This window comes from Choloepus didactylus, chromosome 8 (genome assembly GCF_015220235.1).
Source record: "Choloepus didactylus isolate mChoDid1 chromosome 8, mChoDid1.pri, whole genome shotgun sequence".
Lineage (NCBI taxonomy): Eukaryota > Metazoa > Chordata > Mammalia > Pilosa > Megalonychidae > Choloepus > Choloepus didactylus.
In genome coordinates, this window is record NC_051314.1 from 1,973,954 (window position 1) to 1,987,290 (window position 13,337).

Here is a 13,337-nt window from a genome sequence, read left to right on the forward strand (position 1 = left end):
AGGGCTGCCCAAACCAACCCTCACGGGGAGCCCTGTCCTCTGGGGTTCAGGGCGGGGAAGGGTCCCTGGTTGAGCCTCTTCTGGCCCTTGGCTCAGTGCGCACCACCTGGATAGGCTGAGAATTTTCCAAATCACCAATTGCTGGTTTCTTTGTGCTTAACAATTCAATTCTCAGTTCACCCCTTTCATCTCTTATTTCACTGTGAGCTGCAAGGAGAAGCCAGGCTACACCTTCCATACTTAGCTTGGACATTTCCTCAGCTAAATATCCAAGCTAATTGCTCTCAAGTTCTGCCTTCCATCCGACATCAGAACTCTGTTTCACCAAGTTCTCTGCCGTTTATAACAAGGCTCGCCTTCCCTCCAGTTTAAAATGACACATTCACTGTTTCCTTCCAAGGCCTCACCAGAAGCATCTTAGCATCCGCATTTCCACCAACAGTCTCTTCAGAGCAACCCAGGCTTTTTTCTGTGAAGCACCTCACAATTCTTCCAGCTCTATCCTTTACCCAATTCCAGAGCCATTTCCACATTTTTAGGCATTTGTCATGGCAGCACCCCACTCTCGGTACCAAAAACTGCCTTAGTTTCCCAGCTACTAAAACAAGTATCATACAATAGATTGCCTTAACAGTGGCAATTTATCAGCTCACACTATGAGGCCAGGAGAAGTCCAAAATCAAGATGTCATCAAGGCGATGCTTTCTCCCCAAAGACCGTGGCGTTCTGGGGCTGGCTGCTGGCGATCCTGGGTCCTGGGCTTTTCTGTCTCATGGGCGTGCATGGGCAGCATCTTCTCCTTTCTCTTCTGGGTTCCGTTGATGTCTTACTTCTTTCTTCTCATGACTTTCTCTCTTTGGCCTTTTATATAATCCAGTCAGAGGGTTAAGACTCATCCTGATTCAGCTGACTCCACCTTAACTAAAAGTAACACCTTCTAAAGGTCCTATTTGCCTTGGTTCACACCACAGGGATGGGTTAGGGTTAAGAACCCATTGTTCTGGGCCCACAGCTCCATCACGGCACACGTGCAGCATTTCTGGGCAACTTAGAAACAGCACTGGGCAGCGACACCATGAGGACTCCTTGGGCAGTGCTCCTTCATGGCCACACCTGCCATGTGAGAGCCGGGCTGGCGGGAGACGCTGGCCGGGCGCTGTTAGGATTTTAGCTTTGCTTATGTAATTACATGATTCCTTTTCTATAACTATGCTCCAACATTTTTTTCTCCAGAAAATTCTCCATTTTCATTTTACTTAAGATGAGTATTCAATACCTGCAGTAAAGATAACTTTTAAGGATCAAATCAGACCTTGTGTCATCAGACGTAAGGAGCTCAGGCCTTGGCAAACACCACATCTTTGGCACACAGCTGGCAGCCTCGCTGTAGCAAGACCTTAAGTTGGCAGACCTCACCCTCAAGAGCGATGCGATGTAGGAGAGGAAAAGGCAGGGGAAAACAAGTAATCGCTGCTTTAGGAAAGAAAACACCAAGGTAATTGTATGTCACTCAGGGAAGCTGATGACTAAAACCAAAACAAAACACGGGTTCAGCAATGACACAGCTACCTCAAAATTTCATCAGCTCTCCACCCAAGACAAATAAGGCAAAAACTGGGTCCTGTCAGAAGGAAGCTGGATCAGGTGAGCCTATCTATTAGGAGGCTTAAGCCAAGAAGTATCACACAAAAAAAAAAAAAAAAAAAAAAAACTCTAACATCATGGCCTAAATAATAATGAGAGTGTGTCAGTTAGCGACTGCCATGTAACAAACCATCCCAAAATCTAGTCGCTTAAAAGAGCCACAATGAAGTATTTCTCAGGGATCTACGTGTTTGCTGCGTGCACCTTCTGCTGATCTTCCTCGGACTCACGTCAATGGCTGCATGCAGCTGCTGGTGGGTCAAGAATGGTGTCTTTCACCCTCGGGAGGCTGCACCCGACTTCCTCTCGTGGCAGCCTTCCCTGAGGGGAATAGCAGAAGCCGCGAGCTCCCGAAGGCCGAGACTTGGAGGCCGTGCAGCGCTGCTTCCGCGGCCTCTGGGGTCAGAGCACGTCACGGCAAGAGCTGCACAGAACGTGCACCATGTTTAGTCCACACAGAAACTTAGCCTCTCACAAACCAGGGCATCCGGAGGTGAGCACCCGGCAGCTGGTTCAGGAGCTCAGGGAAGCCAGCAAAGATCCAGGTCCTTTCCTTCATTTTGCTCTGCATCCTCCACATGGGTTTCGGCCTCAGATGGTAGAAAGATGACGGCAGCAGCTCTGGGCATCACGTCAGATGCAGAAGCTTCCGGAGTATAAGGAAGGATGGCCTCCCCTTGCCACCATCTCCCGGGAGCGAGGGAAGTTACCCTAACCCCGATGGTAGGCTCCCCTCGTAGCTCACTGGTCAGAGCTGGGCCACATACCCGTTCCCAGCAGCCCCCCGCCTGGGGAAATGGGGTTGCTTCACTGCAGCGGGGGGAGACGAGCTTCCCCTGACACTCACAAACACAGCGGGGGGCTGCTGGGAAGGCGGGTCGGGGACGGGCAGCTCCGGGGAGGGTGGCCGACCGTGTCCCCTCGGAGAACCCCGGCTGGAAGCTCAGGGTTAGACTGTTTGCTTTTCAGGGAGGAGACAAAGTCCACGGGGATCCTGAGAATTCAGTGGGCGTTGCGGAGTCCCACATAAACGCTGCACGTACATGAGAGCGAAAGGTTCTACTTCTGCTTCACACTTCCCCCGTTTAGCTGCGAGAGTTGTAAAGCTTAATTTAATTTGACAGCCCCCGCCATCCCCAGCCCAGAGGAGGGCCCCGAGCCGTGCCTGCCTCCCGGGGTTCCCGTGGCTGCAGCCGGGCGCATTGTCTCCCGAGTCACGTTTACACAATCGAGCAGGAAGTATGTGCAGTGCAGAGGCCGATGTTCCTTTGGCTCACACTGTGGTGCGTTGGAGATTTATCATCAAAGTGGTTGCAGTTATGGGTCTGAGACATACAGCTCAGTCACCACAGGAAGTTACCTTTCTGCTAGCAAGAAAGTAGATTTCAATGATGGTGCCAACAAGATTTAATTTCAGACTTTGGGGGTCAGTCAACCTGGGGATGTGTTGCAGCAAGGTTCATGTGCAAGCACCACTATAGCTGCACACCAGCCGGGGTGAGATCCCGCTCTCAGGTGCCCCAGGGCAGATGCCACCCACCACGGTGCCCTGGGAACTCGCCCCCAGTCAGCCCAGGCTCAGCTCTGAGGGCCAGCGGCCCCTGGGGACAGTCGACCACATCCACTGTTGGCGAATCTTGGTCTCCGCGTCCCCTCAGCACACCAGCTGCAGTGCCCAGAAGGTCTCCGGGCACCCTGGCCTCCCGGTGTCTCCAGGGCCCTCCCCGTGGCCCCCACAGAGCCAGACTCTTCCGGGGAGTAGACGGGGTCCTTGGGAGTGGACCAGCCCGGGAGCCTTCCCGCGTGCACTTGAGCAGCCCCCACTTTTGGAGGCCCTTGAGGGGTCAGAGGGAGGAGTCGCGGGCAGCATGGCAGGAGCGCGGCCGGACGCAACCCTGGGGACTGGGCTGGTCTCGGTGTGTGCCCTCGTCGCACAGAACTGCAGGACGCCTCACCAGGAGCCCTGAGTGTCCCTGTGCCCGGCGGACGGACCCCACAGTCACGCCTCTGAGGCCAGGAGGGGCCTGTGAAGGGGGGACGCACGTGACTGCCGGGTGCGGGTGTGCGGTTACGGGGCCCAGAGAGCTGGGCTTCGCTCTCCCCCTTCTTCACCCCCCCACTCCATCTTTCCCTCTCTCCCTCCTCTCCCTCGCTCCCCCCCCCCACACACACACACTCGATGCGGCCCCTCTGCCTGCTCTTCCTCTCATATCTCAACAGTTAGGGGCCGAGGGGAGCCGTGGAGGAGGCAGGGTCTCCTTGGCAGGCGCCGGCTCTGGGTCCGGTGCCCCCAGCTGCCGCCATGTGCTTTTCACCGTGAAGTCCTTGGAGCTCGCCCTTCTTACAGGTGGGGGGGTCTGGGCCCCAGGGTGGGCACTCGCTCCTCAGGTCTCAGAGGGGACGGCCGAGCCGATTGGAAGCTGTCGCCACTGCCTCGCGTCTGCATCCACCTCACTCATGCCCCGGGGAGCCCTGGCCAGACGCCCCGGATGGACGCTGGGGACGGAGGTGTGAGGGGCTGTCTCCGGGCTGTGAGGGCCTCAGGGAGGGGACCCTTCACTCGAGGAGCAAGGTGGGCTAGTGGGGCCCCCATGCACCTTGTCTGGCCTCATCCTGCTGATTCCACATCAGTGATGGGGTGCAGCCCTAGGGCGGGCTCGCAGGGGCTCCGCTGACCCCCGGGTGGTCACCTCCAAGGCTCTCGCTCTGACGTGTGTCCCCCCCCACCCCACGGATCCGTGTGAACCCTGCAGGGTGTGAATTTAATGTGGCTCCTCACCATTAGGTCCGAAATAACTGCACGGATGCCGCAGGCGAGCAGGAGAGCAGGTGACGGGGTCCTGAGGGGGCAACCTCAGCCTGGCAGGCAGTGCCTTCTAATTACAGCCGCCAACTGGGAGCCAGTGGAGGGAAGGGGGGCTCGGCAGCTGCCCCCCAATCCTGGAAAGAGTCACTTAAAGCAGAAGGGAAGTCCGTCAAGTCAAGCTCCGCGGCCAGCAAAGCCCCACCTGCAGGAGGCGGGAGGGAGGGAAGGACATGTCCAGAGCCTGTGCCAAGGACACCCCGTCGGCCAGTGGGCCCAGCCCTCCCCCACCTCCTCAGCCGTCTGCTCCGTGGCAGGCCGAGAGCCAGCACCTTCGTGCCCAGGCCAGGAAGCTCCCGGCACGGTGGAGACGACAGACATGCAGAACAGTGACCTCACGTCGGCCCACCTGGGGGCAGGATGGGGAAGGCAGGCGCTATGGGCACCAAAAGGGCTTCTGGGAGGAGCAGAGACTGAGCCAGGTCCCGGAGGATGGGGAGCAGGTGGTCACCCAAGGAGGCCGCGGGAAGGGTGTGTGCAAATGGGCCGTGGCACCGAGCCGTGCAGCCACGAGACCGTGACCCGGCGGGCTGCCCCTTCTGTCTGGGTCCTGTTCTCTGTAGTGCTCAGGACAGCACTGCTGCCTGCTCTTCCTCTCGTCCCTTCCTCGGTCCCCCTCATCACGACCCCAGGCTCCAGCTGCTCCTCTCCGAGACCTCTAAATGTCAGCACACGCAGCCCTCAGCTCTGCTCTTGCTCTAGACGATCCCCACACGTGTACCAGACTTCCAGAGGCTCACAGCGTCCTTGGTGACGCGTCCACCTCATACATGAAGGGCTTCTCCAGTTTAGCTGCACATGACCCCTCCTGCCCCATGGCCCGTCTGCTCCTGCCCGAGCCCGTCTCATGGGACAGCTCCGCCGTGTGCACCATGCTCCGGCCACACGTCGCTTCTCTCCTTCCCTCACACTCCACTTCCACACTCATTCCTTCTTGGTCCTTTGACACTTGCTTTTCACTTTGCTGGGAACTTCCCCCCCATCCTCCTTCCCATCCTGCAGGGATCTGCCTCAGTCTCCTCCTCAGAGACGCCTCCCCTGACTCCTCAGCCAAAGCAGCGTTCTCCCGACTCACGAGCCGTTGCACAACTTCCTATGGCACCCGTATCTGTTAGCTATCGCTGCATAACAAACAGCTCTAAAACCAAGCAGCTTAGCACAATGACTTGGAGCTCCGAGGCTTGACAAGCTAAGCTGGGATAAGCAGGTGGCTCCTCTGCCCCTGGCCAGACTCTCTCTGGCTGTGCTGACCCCGGCTGGCCTCTCGCATCTCCAGGGGCTCCCATGGACACCTGGGCAGACACAGCACATGGCAGAGGCAGGACGTGAGCTCCCGAGGCCTCCTGGGCCTGAGCTCCGAGTCCACCATGGCCCCGATGTCCTCTTGGCCAAAGTGACCAACAGAGCAGCCTGATCCAGGGCGTGGATGCAGAGATGGCAACACCTACTTCACAGACAGCTCTCCACCAGCACTGGGACCTCTTGGTGTGACTGTTCCCCGTCATCTCCCTGTGTCCTCTCCTTAGAATGTAAGGTCCCAAGGCCCAGAGCTCAAGCTCTGTCTTCTCCTGTGCCCTCGGCGCAAAGCAGATGCCACAGTGTTTATGAGCCATAGCGTCGGACTGACAGCCCCGAGGATACAGCGACGCTGCCGGGCCTGGTCAGCGGAAAGGTCCTCGCCAGCGGTCTAAGGACAGAGCTGCATGAATCCACCGGAAAGGATGAGGAGACAAGGCAGCCCCTTCCTCACAGGGTCCTGAATGTGGACGGGGCAGAAGGGGGGCCCTCGGCCTGAAGCTGCAGCTGCAGAGAGGCCTCGGGGGGGACAGGCCGGCACCACGGGCTGTGTCAGCTCTGGTCAGCTCTAAGCTTCGCCGCGTAACACCCACGCCCCCCGGCCGTTACAGAGGACCAGGCCAACAAGCTGCAGAGCATTTGTGCCCAGTTGATGTGGTTTGAAGTTCTTGTTAGTAATGTGAACAGTTGCAAGGTTGTGATAAAATTGTGAATCATTTAAAAAGAAAGGAAGAGGTTGCACAGTAAGCTGGGGGGCTGGGGAAGTCTTTCCGTTCCTACCCCAGCTGTCTGCTCCTGGGGTTCATTTTATTCTCCCCTGGTTGAAATCCCGGAGAGAACGGGCTGTCGCTCCACATCTCAGAACGTCCAACCACACTGGCCAGACAGAGTCACAGCCATGAGCCTCTCCTTGGTGAAACCAGCACTGAGCAGGGAACCATCCCCAGAAACAGAGTGGGGGAGGCACCAACCCCACGCCCAGGGGAGGCCAGAGGCTGTGAGAAGCAAGTGGGTTCGGTGGGCTGCAGAGCCCCAGCTGGCTGCCCAGGAGTGGGGGCCGGGCAGTGCCCTCTCCTACCCACCCGGCTGCACGGGGCACATTTAACCAGCCTTCCCGAAGGCCACGGGCTTTGGAGGCACAAGGCGTGTTTGCAATGCTCTGCTACTCACAATGCTTCACAGAATTTAGCTTATGTTGAAAAGATAAAGCCTTCGTTTTTACCTTGTTAAGGGGCAAGTCTCGGCTCCTGCTTGCCCACGGCAAGGCCAGGGCCTGGCCTTTTCCACCTGAGCAGGCAGCAGAGCAGGCACCTTCACACTCGGAGAACTCACCGGATCCTGCAACTGCTGCCTCCTGGCAGCCCTGCTGACCCCCGAGCCAGCCGAGCCGGGGCAGGGGGCCGCCTCCCCAAGGAAGGCACAGCACAGTTAGTTGGTGGAACTGGCTCCCCGTGACACCACAGACCCCCAGAGAGTGGCAGGTGAATGAAAGCCACCGGGGAGAGGAGGAGGAGCGCAGGGCTCCACGTCCACACATGACCCTGGGGTCACAGCTGGCCCTGATGGGGCGACGGCATCTGTGAAATGCAGCACGCATCTCCTGCCTCTGTTTGGTTAGTTCTCTGCTGAAGAACCAGTTTGTGCAGAATTCATGGTGCACTAAGCCGGGTGAGAGAAAGGGGCTGGGAACAGCTGCCTCGGTTTTGACACACAGATTTGGCCCCAGGGCCCTGGAAGTTGCCACAGAGAAGCAGCTCCGCTCGGCAGCCCCTCCAGGAGCACACCCCCCAGTGCCCCTGGCAGCCAGTGTGGGTGCAAACAGCAGGAAGATGTCGAGGAGGTGCTCAGACCCCAGCAGGGTGGCCGGGACAGGAGAGCGGCCCGCCACCCACCCACCCACCACCCGCAGGCCGCCCGGGCGCAGGGAGGACGGACAGCGCTGCCGCGACACCTGGGGCTGGAGCTGCAGCCCGGGGAGAAGGGACGATGGCTCCAAGACAGAGCAGCGTGGGGCCTGCCTCAGGGTCGCCCGTGTCCCCGGCCACCGTTCTCTCTCACGGTGACTTGGACGCAGGGGCTGCCCTCGGGAAATGTCTTCATTGGTAAAAGGGCTGTGGGCAGGAACTCAGTGCAGGCGAGCATTGCCAGAGGCCACGACACGTCAGTGGATTGACAGAGGGACAGTGACCGACAGCCTGGCAGGGATGTTCCGCTCCCCATGACACCCAGGGGCCCCCAAGGACCTCCCGTTAATGGGGGCCGGGGAGGACCCTCCCTGACATAGGGGACACGCAGCTCTTCTTTCCAGCGCAGGGAGGCTGGGACACAGGGGTGACCCGGGACGGAGAGGAGGGTCCTGGCAACCACGGCCATTGTGCCACAGGCTGTGCCCCCAGCAGCCCCCAGCACCCCGTCCTGATTCCACATCTGTGGAAATCGACAGGAAGGAGCAGATCCCAGGGATGAGATTCCAGCCACAACCAAGGCTCTGTGTCCGCCCTTGCCGCTGGGTCAGGCCGGGTGGGCGAGGAACTGCCGCGGGCAGCATTTGGGGGAGCGCGCCCCACGGCTCATCGCCCCGGGTAGCCTCCGCAAGTCCTGGCCCAGGTGTCAGCAGGAAAAGGGGTCCTGCCTGGCTCAGCAGGGACCCTCCAGGGCCCCGGCTGCAGGTGCTTCTGATCCGGAACCATCCACAGTGTTCTGTGAGGCCGTGGGTCTCGCTGCAAGCTGGCTGCTGCCCGGGAGTCCTCACCCGGCCGGCCTGGGCCCGGCACAGGGCTCTGCAGCCCCTCGGGGCTTCCTCCGTCCACCCGGCCCCACGTCCGAGGGTCCCCGAGCGTCCCAGCCCTGCCTCGTGCAGGGAGAGTGACTGCAGAGGACACTCCGCCCGCAGACACAGCCTCTCTGAGGAAGGAGGGCACAGCGCACAGAGCCCCAGGCTGGACGGGCCTGGACGGGTGGACCGAGAGGGATGGGGGGTGGCAGGGCCTTGGCAGTGGGCACAAGGGTCCCAGAGGGTGGACAGAGGCTGCACAGGCTAAGGAGAGGCCCTGGGTGGGGAAGCAGCAGGACGACGACCTCGGGGACAGCAAGGAGGGGTGGGACGTGGCAGGGACTCCGAGGGCTGAGTGCAGAGGGCGCAGGCACCCAGGAAGCCTGGGGGTGGGCTGCGGTGGGCTTTGGTCAGTGGGCAGGACGGCAGTCAGGAGGGTGGAGAGGGGCCTGCAGCCCCGGACAGGGCAGCGGTGGGTGGGCAGGCAGGGACGGTGGACATAGAGGTTTTCCGGGGAAGGCACGGGAGCATCTGTAGCTCCAGGAGGACCCGGGAGGAGCCGAATCCCAGCATCACCTGGAAACGGAGGCAGGGAAGGTGCAGGGAGGGGTGCCACGAACCCCAGAAGGTAGCAGTGCTCCTTTGCAGGAAGAGGAGGCCTGGGGGTGAGCTGGTGGCAGGAGGGGCTGAGAAGATCTGAACCTCCCAGAATTGCCCTGCCCAGGTGCTGCCGCCTTCTCCAGGGCAGCCAAGCCCGGCCTGGTGCTGACCGGACAGCGCCCGCCCCGTCCACCCTCCATCCATCCCCACAGCGTGAAAAGAGCGAGCACAGCCAGCAGGTCCCTGGGCAGAGGGGCGCACGGGCGACAGGGCCACGTGCCCGGCAGCGGAGGCAGCTCACCGAGGCCTGGGGCCCGGCCCTGGGGACACTCAGCATCCTGAAGCATCGCGGCGCGATTCTTGGTCTCATCTGTGTCCCTTTCCAGGCGGGTGGATGAGTCCAAACTCCAAACCGCACATGCAGCCGTCACCCTAAGAAGTCACTTAAACACACCTCTGTCCCACGGCAGCTCACCTAAAACCCACACACGGCCCTGCCGTCCACTCCCTCTCCCCTCCATCCAACCCCAAACCTGACACACCAGCTTTACACACGTCAAGCCTTTTCCTTGCTGCATGCACCACCCAGAACCTCAGGAGAACGTGGAAGACACGGGGGGAGCAGCAACCCGGGCTCTGCCCCAGCCTCAGGGGGGTGTGCTCAGCACGTCACTTGATCAGGGGGGTGGCCGGGGCCGTCCCCCATGTCCTTATTCGACTGAGAAAGCCCCCGCCTCTCCCCGCCTTCCGAGAGCTTTTATCACGAACAGGTGTCCAATTTCGTCAAATGCTTTTTCCGTGTCTATTGAGGTTAGCCTGTTCTTTTTTCTGTCTTTATTCTGCTGACCTGGCCAATGGCACTGACTGGTTTTGAGGTTGAAACAAGCGCGCGTTCCTGAGTGAAAGCCCTCTCAGTCATCGTTCAATGTTTCACGTATTGCTGGAATTGGATTTGATCCATTGCTATTTTTGTTAGTCATGTCGGCATCTGTGTTCATAAGAGATACTGTTCTGTAATTTGCTTTTCTTGTAAAGTCCCCATCAGGTTTTGGTATCGAGGTTATAATGGCCCCATACAATGAGTTGGCAAGTGTTCACTTCTTTATTTTGTGAAAGAGGGTTCAGGGGATATATGGCTCTGCCTTAAATATTTGATAGATTTTTGCCTGCAAAGCCACCTGGGACTGGATTTTTCTTTGTGGGTGATTTTTTTAAAAGTTATTACAAACTATTTCTTTCATTGCTATAGGGCTATTTAGAGTTACTATTGTTTTCTTGTTGCGGTTTTAGTTTTACGTGTTTTTGAAAAATCTGCCCATTTCATCTAAGTTGTAGAATTCATCAGGATGAAGCTGGTCACGATGTTCCTTTTAAGGTAGGGATACCATCCCTTAATTGTGGTATTGGAATTCTTCTGATTTTTTCCTTAACCAGTCTTACCTGGAATTTATACAATGCGTTAATCTTTTTAAAGAAATCTTTGACACTTAATTTCTTTTATTATGTGTCTGCTTTTTATTTTATTAATTTCTGTTCTTTATTATCTCCTTTTTTCTACTTTCTTTGGTTTAATTGCTCTCTTTTGCTAGCTCTTGCAATGGAAGCACAGGTCACTTATTTTGCATGCTGCTTTTCTTCTAACACAGGCATTTAAAGCTATTCATTTCCCTCCAGACACTGTTTCAGGGGCACATCATAAATACTGATTTGTTGTCTTTTCATTATCATTCAGTACAAAGTTTGTTCTAATTCCCCTTGATAATTCTACCTTCACCCACAGGTTATTTAGAAGTATGTTCATTAATTTGCAAATAGTTGTTGATTTCTTGATAGCTTATTATTGATAACTAATTCAGGGGCACCGTCCCTGGAAATGTGTTGAGATTCCTTTAATGGCCTTCCCCACAGAGTCTATAGTAGTCTGTATTCCATGAGCACTGGAAACCGTGTTTATTCCACATTCTCAACTCCAGAGAACTCATCAATCAAGTTGGTTGACAGTGTTGTTCAAATCTTTTACAGTTGATCCTCATTATTTGCAGATTCTGTATTTGCAAATTCACCTACTCACTAAAGTTGGATTTGTAATCCCAAAATCAATACTCACAGCACTTTCAGTCATTCACAGATGTGTGCAGAGCGGGAAAAAAAATTGAGTCACTTGATGTGCACATTCCCAGACAAGGTCAAACAAGACAATATTGTGCATTCCTTTGTCAGTTCTCATACCACAAGCAAGTGTCTTTTTGAGTATATTTAATGCCACATTTTTAAAATTTTTGTGTATCTGGGTATTTCGGTGTTAACAATGCCCCTCAAGCATGCTGCTGAAATGCTGTCTAATGTTCCTAAGCAAAGAAGGCTGTAATGTCCCTTATGCAGTAAACACATGTGATAGACACAAGCTTCATTAGGCATGTGCTGTGGTGTTGTTGGCCATGAATTCAATGTTAATGAATCAATAATATAGATTAAATAAGTTATCTTTAAACAGAAATGCATAGAACATGGTTGTGTTCTAACTGGTTGATGAAAATGTGATCAGAGATGTGCAGAAACCTAACCTTAGGAGCAATGGATGAATATTTTCTAATTCAGTGCTCACAGAGACTTTATAGTATATGACTACCATGAATAACAAGAAGTGATTGTGCATCCTTACTGTTTTTTTAATCCGCATGGTCTATTAACTACTGAAAGAGGGGTGTTAAAATCTTCAACTCTGATTGTGGATTTGTCTATTTTATAACTATCACGAATAACAACAACTGATTGTGTATTCTTACTGTTTTTTTTAATCTGCGTGGTCTATTAATTACTGAAAGAGGGGTGTTAAAATCAACTATGATTGTGGATTTGTCTATTTCTCCATTTAGTTCTGTCAATTTTTGCTTCATGTATTTTGAAGTTCTATTATTAGGTGCATATACCTATTTTGTCTTCTTGGTTAATTGACCAATTCATTATTAATGAAACATTAATCTTTAACTCTGGCAATACTCCATGTCCTAAGGTCTATTTTGTCTGGTATTATACAGTTGCTTCAGCTTTCTCATGCTGTGTGTGTTTTTGGCCATCCCTTTACCTTCAATTACCAATGTCTTTAGTGTAAAAGTACATCACCTGAGAACACTATATAGTCATCTTGCTTTGTTTTCCAACCTGGCAATCTTTGCCTTTTATATGTTTAGTTCATTTACATTTCGTGTAATTGTTGATACAGTTGAGTTTAAGTCTATCATTTAGTATTTGTTTTCTATTTGTTTTATCTGTACTTTTTTCTTTTTTTCTACTTGTCTTTTTGGGGTTAATCTGATACATTTAATATTCCATTTTATTTCCTCTATTGATATTTTAGTTAATCCTCTTTGCATTATTTGTAGTGGTTGCTTTAGAGAATTCTCTCCAATAAATCTTTCTGTGATAATTATGCTGTTCAATACAGTAGCCACTAGCCACTTATGGTTATTGAGCATTTGACATGTGACTAGAGCAACTGAGGAATGGAGTTTTAAATACCACTTAATATTAACTGATTTAAATATAAATAGCAACATGTGCCTTTGGACTAATGGCAGCCATATTACATAGCATAGTCTTAGAGATTACAACATGTATCTTTAACTTATCAGAATCTACCTTCATATAACTTTGTACTACTTCATAAACAATGTAAAAACCTTACAAAATTATAATTCCATCTACCCTTTCCATGTATTAGTACTCATTTGGCCATATATTTTTAACTCAACAAATATTGTAAATCCTACAAGCCATTTTGCTTTAAATAGCCACATTTCTGTTAGAGGGGTGTGTGTGTGCATGATAATTCCAAATAGGTTTTTTTTGTTGTTGTTGTTCTTCCTTTTTTTTTTTAATTAATTTTATTGAGATATATTCACATACCACGCAGTCATACACAACAAATCGTACATTCGATTGTTCACAGTACCATTACATAGTTGTACATTCATCACCAAAATCAATCCCTGGCACCTTCATTAGCACACACACAAAAATAACAAGAATAATAATTAAAGTGAAAAAGAGCAACTAAAGTAAAAAAGAACACTGGGCGCCCTTGTCTGTTTGTTTGTTTGTTTCCTTCCCCCACCTTTCCACTCATCCATCCACAAACTAGACAAAGGGGAGTGTGATCCC